We start from the raw sequence: 13,407 nt of genomic DNA, 5'->3' as shown, positions 1-13,407 counted from the left end.
ATGGTTGCCATATCTTTTTTCATGTTGTCATAGTTCTCAGTGAGTTTCTTGTAGTTCTCACTAAGTACCTTGAGCATCCTTATTACTCTTCTTTTGAACTATATACCTGGTAAATTGCTTTCCTCCATTTCATTTAGCTCATTTCCTGGGGAGTTCTCCTGTTCTTTCATTTGAGGCATGTTTCTTTTCTCCTCCGTTTTGGCTGCCTCTTTGTGTTTGTTTCTTTGTGCGTTAGGTAGGTCTGCTATGACTCTTAGTTTTGGTAGGGTGGCCTTACGTAGTAGGCATTCTGTGGGACCCCGTGGCACAGTTTCATTCATTACCTGCAATGAGTGCTCCAGGAATGAACCTTGCCTGGGTCTTGTGGGTGATCCTGCTATAATTGAGCCTTGATGGCTATTGCCTCATTCGTGTGTGGGGTTGACTCTCAGGCTGGCTGACGGTGAGGATCAGCCTGACCACAGTGGTGTATGAGCTGCTGTGCAGGTCCTGACCACACAAAGCAGAATTCACCTCAGCAGGGTCTGGTGCCTACCAAGATCTCCCTTTGGATATGCTGCTTGTGAATCTATTTGGATCCTGCTCTGAAGCTGGCTACTGGGTGTATTGTTTCTGAGACCTTTTGGGAGGGACTATGGTGCTGGCCAATGTCAGACACTGCCTGTGTCTGGCTCTGGGCAACCTGTTTGGAGCTATGAAGCAATCCACAGTTTGTGGCCTGCTGGGCCTCAGTGTGTGGGGGAAGGACCAAATTGTGCATCAAGGCTGGCTGTTACCAATAGCAGGCCCAGCGGCAGGTCATCAAGTGTCCCAATGAACCCTGAGATCCTCTGCCTGCCTCTACCTTCCAGCAGCTTGGTAGGCTCAGTCACTGAAAGAGCCTCTGGTGGTACTGAGTTCCATGAGATAGGTTCTCAGTGAGTCACCAGCTAGGGATTGATGAGTGGTATTTCCAGATTGATATAACTTCAAACTTAGTGCCAGTGCTGGGTCTGAGACCACTCAGCAAATGTCCATGGGTATACCAAGTGTAGCTGCCACCTGCTAGGTGCTCACATGCCTTTATGGTGAGGTAGGGTCCCAGAGGTCTTCAGGGTGAGGCCAGCAGAGGTTATCAGGCCCTAACAGGTCATGATTTGGCCTGTGAAGGGAAAACTCTGCACCAATCAGGCATCTGAGGAAAAAAAGTTTCTGTCCTATAGCCACAAACTCAGTCTGTCCCAAAGCCTACCAGCTCAAACATTTAATTAGTCCTGTAATCCTCAGGTGTCATGGAAATGCTCCCAGGTATCTTAAAACAGGTTTACCTCCCCCCAGTCCTCTGAACCTCTGCGTTGTCTCCTATTAGTTGCTAGGTAACTAAAGAAGATTTATGCACATCTATTTTTAATTTCTAAGACAGCTTCCAGCTCTGCCATAAACAGCACTAGGAGCAGACACCACAATTGCTTAAAAGAGTCTCCTCTCCCCCTACTCAAGATGAGGCATCCTGGGGCACATCCATAAAATTTTAGATGTTCTGCTAAAAAAAAAAAAAAAAAAGATAATGCTGGTAAATTCTCAGCTGTCTGCAAAACCAGTGGAGCACATTTGAGACTTTGGGGCCCATATCCAGTGCCCTCTCATGCCAAATCTATTAGAAATTGTATTCAAAAAGCATTGTCTGCCCTCTTAATTTGCCTGCGTGAAATCTGATCTTGTGTTTCTCTCTCCCATCTTTCCAGCAGCACCAAAATTCATCTTTGAATGGAAAACTTGTATCTGAAAGGCATCTGCAGAATTATTTCTCAAGCCAGTGGTTTCATTACCTTTTTAAAGGCTCTTGTTAAGCACAAGTACCATTTATACTGGTTTGGACCACATGCACGAATTTTATTGCCACTGCCTGGGTGAGTGATGAGGGGACCCAATTTATATGATGGTCCCCGAAACCAAAGTTTTATAGAGTGATCATAATTATAACAATTCTGCATTTGGGAAACAGTCATGTTTTACTATGAACTTCCCTGGGCATCCCGCCATCAGATTCTCACCGCAGATCCGGTGAGAGGCCTGGTCCGTGGCATTGCCACTGCTGGCTTGGACGACTTTGTGACTTCAAGTCTGCCAGCTGGTGGTCCAGCCTTGTCTCTTTCTAATCTGTCTTCCACACGGGCTCCAGAGAGGTCACTCTAAAATGGAACCCTGAATGTGCCACTTCCTGTTTAAATAAGCCAATGTGTCTCGCTTATAGGATCAAAGTTCATGTTCTTTTGCATGGAAGGTGAAGACCTCCATCATCCAGCCTCTGCCTACCTCTTCATCTCATCTGCCGACAGTGCCTCCTCACGTCTGCATCCACAGCACTGCTGTGGGTGTGGTTCCCTGCACACCATGCTCTTCCTTGCCCCTGAGACTTTGATCACACCATTTGCTCTGCTTTCAAATCATATACTTCCACCATCCAATTATTGCACTGCCTCCCCCAGGAAGCATGCTCTGACTGCCCCTCCCCACCTCACTAGATGCCGCTCCTCTATGCTACCAGAGTGCTCAATGCATAGGTCTATCAGCACATCCATGGAATTGCTTTATAATAAAACTTTCTGTTCACTACACATTTGAGTTTTTTCCAAGGCAGTGTCTATACTATCTTCTTCCCTTTGCTATCTTCAGAGGCTGACATATGCCTGGCCCATCACGAGTATCAGTTTGTTAAAGGGAAGGAGTAGAGGGGAAAGAAAGAAAGAGGCCAGTAGCACGACTGGCCTGATTCAGGGATGAGGCAACCCAGGCTCCCAGAGGCTCACTGACCCCGGGCAACACATTTAGCAAACAGAAGAGCCAGATTTGAACAGGAAGAAGGCTCCTTAAAAAATCTAACTTGTGCCCTGGCCAGTTTGGCTCAGCGGTTGGAGCGTCAGCCTGTGGTCCAGAGAGACCCGGGTTCGGTTCCCCCTAAGGGCACGTACCTCAGTTGCAGTTTGTCCCTGGCCCCAGTTGGGGTCATGTGGGTGGCAACCACTCTATGTGTCTCTCTCACGTTGATGTTTCTCTCTCTCTCTCTTCCCTCCTCTTTTCCTTCTGCTCTATCTGAAGATAAATACAAAAATGTCCTCGGGTGAGGATAAAAAAAAATCTAACTCATCCTTTCATGTAGTAAAAAGAACTTCTGCTTGGATACTCCCAGGAATGAGGTGCTCACTGCCTTTCCAAGTAGCCATTTCACTGCTGGGCAGCTATCCTGTGAGATAGTTCTGTCTCAGGTTGTGTTAAAACAAGTTTCCCTGTGATGCACATCAGCCTGGTTCTACTGTTGTCTTCTGCTGTTAGACACTTCCTGTTGTCAGAGCAGAAATCTCAGACTTCTCGTTCTGTGGGTAAATCACCCTCAGGTTGCACCCGCCTCCCTCAATCATCATCAGAAATGCAAAAAATAACCAGATTCCTAGCCTAAATATAAGTGTTTTCCATGCACGATTTAATTCAAACCTCCTGGAAACACAGTTAAAAACATGTCCAAGATCACACAGCTAGAAAGTCACAGATCAGGCCTAGACCCCCAGAGATCTAACTCCAAGTTCATGGATTTAACCACCTCACAATACTCTTGCCTGTCTGAGCCCTTCAGCTATTTGACAGTGAAAAGCTAAGCAGATTAAAGGTACATAAGTCATTCTCTCTCTCTCTCTCCCCCTTCCTCTAATACCAGCTTTATGGATACCTAGCCGATCTCTCTTCTCTGAGGATTATTTTAAAAAATGAGTTCTTTCTCCTCCCTCCTCCCTCCCAAGCCCCATCGGAGGAAGAAAGATCACTGAGTTGCTGGCTCTGCAAATACCGTGTTATTCATGGGGTGCGGCACTGGGACCATCCAACTCATTAGTTTCAAAGCCTCAAATTAATCTGACATTACTGTTCCCAGAGGTGAAAGGTCATTCTTTATCTTCTTAGCTTTATCCACCAGCGGGCAGAAATGGGGTCTTTACGCAGGCAGAGGCCCTGCTCTGCATCACGCCAGCCGTGGAGGCTTCGCTTCCTTGTTGTGAGTGAAACTGAACACGGAGAGCAGGATGGCTTTAAAAGCCCAGAGGTTGTTGTTTTTTAAGCAGGAGAATTTTGTAAATCACTGGGGTAGAGAAATGATTAGGAGTCTGGAACGGGGAGTGTTGAAGAAAGCTAGAGACTGAAGCAAGCTGCTGTGCCAGAATGAACCTGGTGGGAACTGCCAGGAAAAAGTCCTCCATCCTCCAATTCGGCGGTCTCCCTGCTGCCCCCTAGTGGCGGAACCTAGCGTGGCACCGCTGACGGGAGAAGCGGCCGTTACAGACACAGCAGCACCGAAACAGCGACGACTTGGAGACAAGTTTAATAACTGGCACCAGCAATCATACCTATACCAAGCAAATGTGTTAAAATTCAATGAGTCCCATGTGTGGAGGCGCTGGTGGGGTGGCAGTGGTTCATGCTCATGGAACAGTCCAAGCTGGGTCCCGATAACCCCCCAGATCGTGAAAGGAGCCACCCTGCAGAGTGAGGCATAGTTCCAGGTTGGGCTGCCCCAGTTCACAGAAATTCCTCCTGGGTAGCCCTAGCCCTGGCTGGATCAAAGCTGCATTGAGGAGGGGAAGAAAGCTGCATTGAACCCTGCCTGCTTGTGTTCACAGCAGCCATTGTCTCGTCCACAACGGTGTAATCAGAGCGAACACATTCGTCGTGCTTGCTTCCCCTGTCCCTGCCCTGTGCCTTCTCCCAACAGTCCCTCCCAGCTCCAGAGGGAGGCTGGCATTTAAAGAGGCTGGGGGATGGAGTGTGATGTAGCCCTCCTTTACATCTCTAAACGCTTCTAGGATAGATGCCCCGGAGAAAGCAGAGGTGGCCACGCAGCTTTGGGCTATGGCACTGTGGTTCCGTTTATTAAACGCCATCCTTCCAATTCAGGTCTATTCTCGGTCAAAGAAAGAGGCGGCGGGACACGAACCCCCCTGGGGGCGAAGCCCCGGGAGTGCCACTGAGGCCCGGAGCTGTAAGAAAGGCCTGCGCCCCGTCAGGTCCCGGTGCAGGCCCCGCAATTGTTCCAGCCACTGTTTTGTGCCTCCAAGTTGAGCTGGCACCGCGGGGCAGGAGGGCGAGTTGCCAAGTAGTAGCCGCCAGTCGGCCGAAGCCACCTTAACCCATTCTGGTCTGGGAGGGACAGAAGTTCGGGGATAGGTCTTTCTAATGTTGGTACACTGGTGTGTAATGGTCTCCCTACCTGACTCACTGGTGACTGGCTCTGAGCTCCAGTTGGGTTTCAGCCCATGCCAATGGTGTAGGCCTGAGCAGGCTGGTCCCAGCTGACTGCAGGCATGGGACACAGGTTTCTCTATCCCCTTCAAGATGGTGTGACGAGAACTGGTCATTCTGCCTGCCTGGCGTGCTTCCCCTGTCTTCTGGCCACAGCACCATGATTTCCCTGTGGGGACCCACTTCGTCATGCTCAGCACTTCCGTCTTGGTTCCAGATGCTCGTCTTTCTCCTTCGCCCCAGCACCAGGAGCAGACCTGCGTCTGACCAACTGAAATTAATCGTAGGAATTTTGTTGGCATGATCAGAAAGCAAAAGCTCTCTTTGGTGGTGGTTGTTGGGAGAACAGCGTGTACCTCCTGTAACTATAGCCACAATGAGTCTACACAATGAACCCTCCGCAGCATGGTGGCACATGACAGAAAGCACTGCCCAGCGACATGGCAACGCTGTGGCTAGCGACGGTGCCCCGTAGCCAGCTCTCTCTGAATGCTCTGCTTCGTGGGAGCAGCAGGCTCCCTGCGCTGTATTCTCGTGGTAGTTCCAGAAGCACCAGAGAAAGGCAAATGGAAACAGAATTCTTCTTAAGGGCTCATCTTAGAACTGGCACACCGTCACTTCCAACCATATTTTTTTTGGCTAAAATAGGTGACATGGCCATGCTCAGTATCAGTGGGGTGGCAAGTATGGTGGGAAAACTGCAAAGTCACTGTCAGAGGACATACATGTCGGAGGGGTGAAGAACTGGGGACATTCAGGCACTTGAGCACATGGTATAAGTCGCCTGTGCTGGTGGCCGATTTGCCACCTGATGGGACAACACTGCCTTAACGAAGCCAACAGAAAAGTCAAGAGATGGAGACTGAGACATGATAATATTGTTGGATCCTGTATCCTGCTATGTCCTGACTTTTCTTTTCTTTTACAAAAAAATATGTTTTTTATTAATTTTTTAGAGAGAGAGGAAGGCAGAGAGAGATAGAAACATCAATGTGAGCGAGAAACATCCATTGACTCCCTCTTGCACGCCCCCTACTGGGGATCGAGCCCGCAGTCCAGGCGTGTGCCCTGACCTGGAATTAAACAGGGACCTCAGTCCATGGGACGACGCTCAGTCCCCTGAGCCACACTGGCTGGGCTGTCCTGACTTTTCAGTTATATAATTGTTTCAGTCTGTTTCAGTGGGGTTTGTGTCATTTGTAACACAGACACCTGCCTGGTCAATCAGGGAACTCAGACAGTGTGGCAGGATTCAAAGGGAAGCAAGGTAGAGCGAGTGGGTCTGGAGGCCGAGCCTAGAACGGTTGCCAGAGGCCACCGGACATGGGTTACGGAGCTTAGAAAGCTGATCTTAGGGAGCACTGGAGGACACCCCACTGGGGCACTCTGGACCAATGGAATACAGGGCTCTCATTTCTCCAGCATCTGGCAGAAACAGACGAGAGCACCAGAGTGAGTCCTACTGCTCAGCCCCAAAGCAGGCCCACGTAAGAGCCACAGGACTGCTGGGATCGCAGGTGCCAGAGAAAGTCTCTGATCTTAGAGCAGCACATGAGAATTTTGGCCTAAGCCTCAAGGATGCTGATATTTGAATAGCCTTAGCAACCACATTAACTACAGCTCTTATCATTTATTGAGAACCAGCTGTGTGCCATGCGCTGGCTAAGGAATTGACATATGATAGAACATCCAATCCTGCTAAGAAACCAGAGAGGTTAGTGTTTTGTCCCTGTTTTACAAATGAGAAAGATGAAGTTAGAGAGGCTCCATCCCCCATCTAAGGTCCTCGGCTGAACCCTGAGCCCGGGCAGTTAACACCAGGCTGTGACCTGCCCTTTGTTCTTTCAGACCCCGGGGGCCCACAGAGATCTTTTTATTAGTACTTCCTTCCCTTGCCCTTTTTATAGCCTCCTGTTCTTTGAAATTGAGGCCCCACATCAGACTGGGAGAAAAGTCTCCTCTTTGTAAAACCTTCTCTACAGTCTCATTGTAGAGAGCAGTTGTAGCTGCCCCTGCCCAGCGCCAGGTCTCTTCTTGTAGAAGCACCCAGGTTCCCCCAGCCTGCAGTCCAGGGGGCTGAGATGGGGCACAGCAGACCCGCACCCTGGCCCCGCACTCCAGGTGTGGGCTGGAGCCCAGGCTGCCTGTTCCTGCAGTCCAAGACCTTAGTCAGGGAGGCACACAGACTAGTGGGGCCGGAGGCTACTGAGTGTGTGACCTGGAGCCGCTTATCTAACCATCGCTGTGCCCCCTTTTTCCATCTGTAAAATGGGATGATAATAATAGCCCCCAACTCTGTAGAGCTGTTATGAAGCAGAGTTAAGATTGAAGAAAATTGTACACACCCTCGACAAGATACAGTTGTGATCCTCACTGGCCCAGGCCGATGGGAACCTTTGCCAGGGTTTTGTTGGAAGTGCTGAGCACACAGTGCCCCCCTCACCTCAGGCTGGGGTTGTGGGCCTGGGCACTAGTGGAAAGGAGATCTGAGATGTCCAGAGAAAGATTTTTTAAAAATTTATCTTTATTGTTGAAAGTATTGCAGATGTCCCTCCTTTTCCCCCACTGACATCCCCCCGCCCCACCTCCACTGCACTGCTGTCTGTGCGCATTGGTTGTGCCTGTGTGCATTTAAGTTCTTCGGTTTACCTCCCCCTCTCCACCCCCTTCCCTCTGAGGTCCTTTCGTCTGTTCCCTACTTCCATGCCTCTGGATCTGTTTTGTTTGGCAGCTTATTTTGTTCATTATATTCCACAAATGAGTGAGATCCTGTGGTACTTGTCAGAGAAAGATTTTTACAGCACTGTCTGCAGACCTGGTCTGGCTGCGCCTGCCGCCACCTTCCCTGGACGTCCCGGCAGCACGCGCCAGACCCTTTGCGGGGAAGCCAGTTCCCGGTGGAGTCAGGGCAGGGGATGGCCGCAGAGTGGAAGGTGTAACAACTGTCGGAGAGCCTTCAGACTTGAGCATCTCCTGCCATTTCTCTCCCTTCTTAACCCATGAGACACGGATCAAGTAGGATGGGAGGAGGGAGCAAGGACCTTGATGGTGTTTACAGCCCCCGCCTCCCTCTCAGAAGTCAGACGCGCACAGCTCCTTGGTCCTTCTGCACCTGGGTGTGGATCTCGCTGGCCACTCCCACTTATAAATCCCCTGGTACAACCATGTGAAATGATCATTTTTATAGGTCAAAAGGGTTCACTATTGATGGTGTCACATCGTTCAACCTAGCAGCTTCTACCTTATGGGGTTTTAACAAGACAAAGTACAATGACACATGTGCAGTTCAATGCCCGCTGCTGGGTTAATGGGTGATGAGTGTTAACTCTGCGACGAAGGTGATGGTGGCGGTGGCGGTGGTGATGGTGGCGGTGGTGGTGATGGCGGTAATGGCGGCGGTGGTGGTGATGGTGGTGATGGTGGTGGTGATGGCGGTGGTGGTGATGGTGATGGTGGCGGTGGTGGCCGCGGTGGTGGCGGCGGTGATGGTGGTGGTGGTGGTGGTGATGGTGGTGGTGGTGTTGGTAGTGGCGGTGATGGTGATGGCAGCAGTGATGGTGGTGATGGTGGTGGTGGTGGTGGTGGTGATGGTGGTGGTGGTGTTGGTAGTGGCGGTGATGGTGATGGCAGCAGTGATGGTGGTGATGGTGGTGGTGGTGTTGGTAGTGGCGGTGGTGATGGTGGTGGTGGTGGTGGTGATGGTGGTGGTGGTGTTGGTAGTGGCGGTGATGGTGATGGCAGCAGTGATGGTGGTGATGGTGGTGGTGGTGATGGTGGTGATGGTGGTGATGGCAGTGGTGGTGATGGCGGTGGTGGTGGTGGTGGTGGTGGTGATGGTGGTGATGGTAGCGGTGATGGTGGTGATGGTGGCGGTGATGGTGGTGGTGGTGGTGGTGGTGGTGGTGATGGCAGCAGTGATGGTGGCGGTGGTGGCGGCGGTGGTGGTAATGGTGGTGATGGTGGTGGTGATGGCGGTGGTGGTGATGGTGGCGGTGGTGGCCGCGGTGGTGGCGGCGGTGGTGGTGGTGGTGGTGGTGGTGGTGGTGGTGTTGGTAGTGGCGGTGGTGGTGATGGTGGTGGTGGTGGTGGTGGTGGTGGTGATGGTGGTTGCAGTGGTGGTGATGGTGGTGGTGGTGGTGGTGGTGATGGTGGTTGCGGTGGTGGTAATGGTGGTGATGGCGGTGGTGATGGCGGTGGTGGTGATGGTGGTGATGGTGGTGGTGGTGATGGTGGTGGTGGTGGTGGTGGTGACAGCAGTGATGATTAAGAAACCATCACAAGTCAAAGGGAACAGAAAGAGCAGCAGTTTTCAGTAGTGGTTTTCAGGCTCAACTGACAATTCTGCTTATTCTCCCCCAAATGTTGCTCTTCAGGGTTCTCAGGGTTTTTGTCTCACCAAAACGGGGAGGTCAAAGGTTCAGGAAGGTAAACCCAGGATTTTCAGGCCTCAGTGGCTCTTCTGTATGGAAAAGTCTCTCTGGGATGGCTCGAGGCTCGTGTGAAGTTCTGGTGACAGGTTTGGGAGAAGGGAGGGGGGAGGAGCTGCTGAAGAATTGCACTCGTATTCCTGAACGCCCTGGTGTTCATGAAACAGCTTCCGATTCCGAGACGGCCGAGGCAGGTGTTTTGATCGAGGGCTTCTCACCACCAGCCAGTCACTGGGGTCAAAGTAGAGGATTTGTCCTCTGAAAAGCGACAGTCTGGCCCCCGTCATTCCTATTTCCTCAGCCTCTAGGTGTGGCCACCAAGTTCTTCAAGCTGCTCCGCCCTGCTCAGGACACATCCCTGCCAGGCCAGAACCTGGGCCTTATTATACTTTTCAGTTTCTGTTATCGAGAATAAATGACTTTGGATAAAAAAAAATGAATGACTTCTATTATTGCCACATAACCTCTCTCCCTCAAGGAAACAAAGTATAATCCAAATGCGCAGATCAAGATAATTCTTACTCCACAAAACCGCCGTCACCGAGAAGCAGTGTCCGTGGAACTTGCCGTGTAGGAAGCATCCTGCGCTCTGACAGGCACCCAGGCCTCTGGCCTCAGGGTCTGCTGCCTGGTTAGACCGGATCCAGTGAAACCTCCGCTGGACCCTGTAGCGCAGGCCTTGCTCAGTTTAACTCAACTTAGGGAAAGAAGGAGGGAGGGAGGGAGGGAGGGAGGGAGGGAGGGAGGAAGGGAGGGAGGGAGGGAAGGAAGGAAGGAAAGAGAGAGAGAGAGAGAAAGAAAGAAAGAGAAGAAAAGAAAGTAAAAGAACAGGAAGTGAGGAAGGAAAGGAGGGAGAAAAGACAAGACTGGGCTCGGACTCCAGGAGGGGAGTGGCGTCCGGGCAGGCGCCTCCGTCTCACGCAGGCTTTGCATCCGCTCACTTAGGCTGCACGTGGCCCGAGATGGCACCAGTCCCGACATTACGTTATGACCTTGAAGGTCAAGTGCTCGTCCTAACTGCTTCGCCGTGGACAGGAAGTTGCCCCAGTGGCCACATGATCCGCTGCACTGTACCCCGTCTCTGCGCAGGCGTGGCACACAGTGTCTGACGTTTCACATTCAAGCAAAAAGGCTCCACTCACTGGACAAGACCACTGAGGAAGGGCAAGCAGCAGAGGCGCAGAAGTAACACCTTCAGGCTTGAAAGAAAGTATCGCCTTCAGGTTTGGTCTGTGCAAAAGGAAATGCCAGGGCAGGAGAAGGTCCCAAATCCAACCTCAGTCATCACAAGGGTTCCGAGCCTTCTTTCCCACGGGTCATGGCTGTGATTGTTTCCACTGCCAGGATCGGAAAGCGCAACGGGAAAGGTTGGGAAGATACACCCCAAACCTGTCACCCAGGAGAGGGGCCTGGACCACAAGGAGGAGTGGTGGTCCAAGGGGACTGCAGCCTCCTCTGAGATGTATTAAGTTTTTAAAAGGAGAATGGATTCATCTCTTACTTGAGTAATTAGTTTAATTTTTAAATAGGAAGCCTGCCTTAGTGCAGGCTTCTCGGGAGCTGAAGGACAGTTTCACCGGCGGGCTTCCCTGGGCCAGGTCGGCTCGGCCCCACTGCGCGGTCCCAGAACTTAAGAGGCAGTTGGGCCAACCCAGTTATTGACTGAGCTGAAAGAGTGGCTTCCCGGAGACTGAATCCTAGCGTTGACACTGAGGCAACCTGCAGATTTATCTGTTTAGAGAAAGCATCTGGTAGTGTTTCCCCAACCACTGTTAAAGCAAAGTCAAGTGGAAAGACAAATACGCATAAATCACTATTTTGCGGGACTCTTGAGAAAATAAAAATAGGAAATAAATAGAGCACCAAGAGAGTGCGTCCAGCTGTGGGGTGTTGCAATCGCACCCTGGCCTTCTCGCTGAATCTCACACACGCCTCCTTCCTAACCCCTTTCCTACAATTCTCAGGAGCTTAGAGGTGCAAAATCATACAATCAGCACTTAAAAGCTGTCAAAGGATCAGACATGTAACGGAGAATTTATAGCCAGAGATCTTCCTAAATCTCCGAGCTAACCGTTGGTCTCAACTACTTCCTCTACAATCTCGATCAAATCCACTGCAAAACCACAAATACTTCTGTGGTCTGGCGTGAAAAGCACACATCATTTCCTCTCCTCCGGGCCTGTTAGCACGGGGCTCGTCTCCCTTGCTGAGCACATCCCCGCCTAAGACAAGAGCCCGTGCCTCCTCCTGCCGCCCGCTAAGGCATTCCAACATCCGTGCTTCGCAGACGAGACTAAAAAAATTCCATTTAAAGCCACTTTTTGCTATGCTTTTGCCAGTAACTGTGAGGAATATGCAAACGAAACTCTAAGAATTAGGTAATTGTATTCTCTGACTGTACTCAAGAAAATGAGGGATTTCTTTCAAGACCAGGAATCAAGAGGTCATCTCAGGATCACAAATGGTGCTGGGGGAGGTCATCCACCAGCTGGACAGGCAAGAAAGAGAGGCCTGAAAAATAAGGAACTGGACGTCACAGAGCGGCTTGGACGGGGAAATATCACTGGACAGATACGGAGGAGACTTGCGCTGCGCAGACACCAATTTAAGATCTCATTTAAGTCTCATGACAACCTAATCTGCATCCCCGTTTTACGGGTGAGAAAACTGGAGGTTAAGTGAGGTAAGGTCACAGAGTTAGTGGGTAGAGGAGCTGCAATTTTAAGGCAGGCAGTGTGACCAGTGTCTGCCTGCATGACTACCCAGCAGGGAGATAAGGAGGGAGGGGAAGGAAGACTGATGGATGATCCTTTGAAAGAAACTGGATTTGGGAGATTGTTTTGGATCAGCAAACATTTTGAATCCAAGCAAGTGTTTGGAGGGGAAGGTAAATCTTAGCAGTGAGGTTCACAGAACAATCAGGCATATAAATACAGCAAAATCAGAATACATACACTGTATGCAGAGGAAGGTGTGTCGCCGGGGCCGAATGGACACAGATGGCATGTCAAGCTGGGACAATTGGAGGAAGGTTTGTTTAGAAAGGGACTGTTTACAGAGCCACAGGTGCAGAGGAAGGTGAGCGAGTGCAGAGGGCGTGGCCCTGGTTCTGGAGGGAGGAGCCTGGGAGGAGTGGAGCCCTTAGTCTAGGGACACAGCCTGGCCCAGGCGACCTTGAAAGAAAGGGCCAAGGAAATTCCTACTGCACTTTCTCCCTCCACCCTCCTGCTGGGGCTCTGCTTGGCTGAACCCAGCTGGATGCCAAAGGGCACAGGCTCCCTGTGACACATGCTCAGCCACCAGGCACAGAAGGGAGTTTGGGGTGAACCCAAGATGCCCAGCTCAGAAGGTGAAGACAGCACCTTCCCCTAGTCAGGTGCAGAGGGCTGCTGAGGGGCAGGAGGAGCCCAGGGTGCAGACGGGCTCTGACACCGAGGACTGGTAGCCTAGCATGAAATCCCACACCCTGCCCCGGGCGGAACTGCCTGGGTGAGTCGCTCAGGCCTCTGCAGGTTCTTGAACCCTTCAAGGTCGACCTAATAGACAGCGCAAAGCACAGGCCCTGGAAGGGTGTGTGTGAGCAGCTACTGGCGTTGCTGGGATGCTGCAAGTGGCTGTTTGGGAGAAGGATCCCCAACTGTTCGGGGAGCCAGGGGAAGAATGGTGGGCAGAGTCGGACGCAGGGATCCCCACCCCCCTCACGGCCCAGCACAGT

Source organism: Molossus molossus, unplaced genomic scaffold (genome assembly GCF_014108415.1).
Source record: "Molossus molossus isolate mMolMol1 unplaced genomic scaffold, mMolMol1.p scaffold_m16_p_18, whole genome shotgun sequence".
Lineage (NCBI taxonomy): Eukaryota > Metazoa > Chordata > Mammalia > Chiroptera > Molossidae > Molossus > Molossus molossus.
This window is presented reverse-complemented; position numbering follows the sequence as displayed.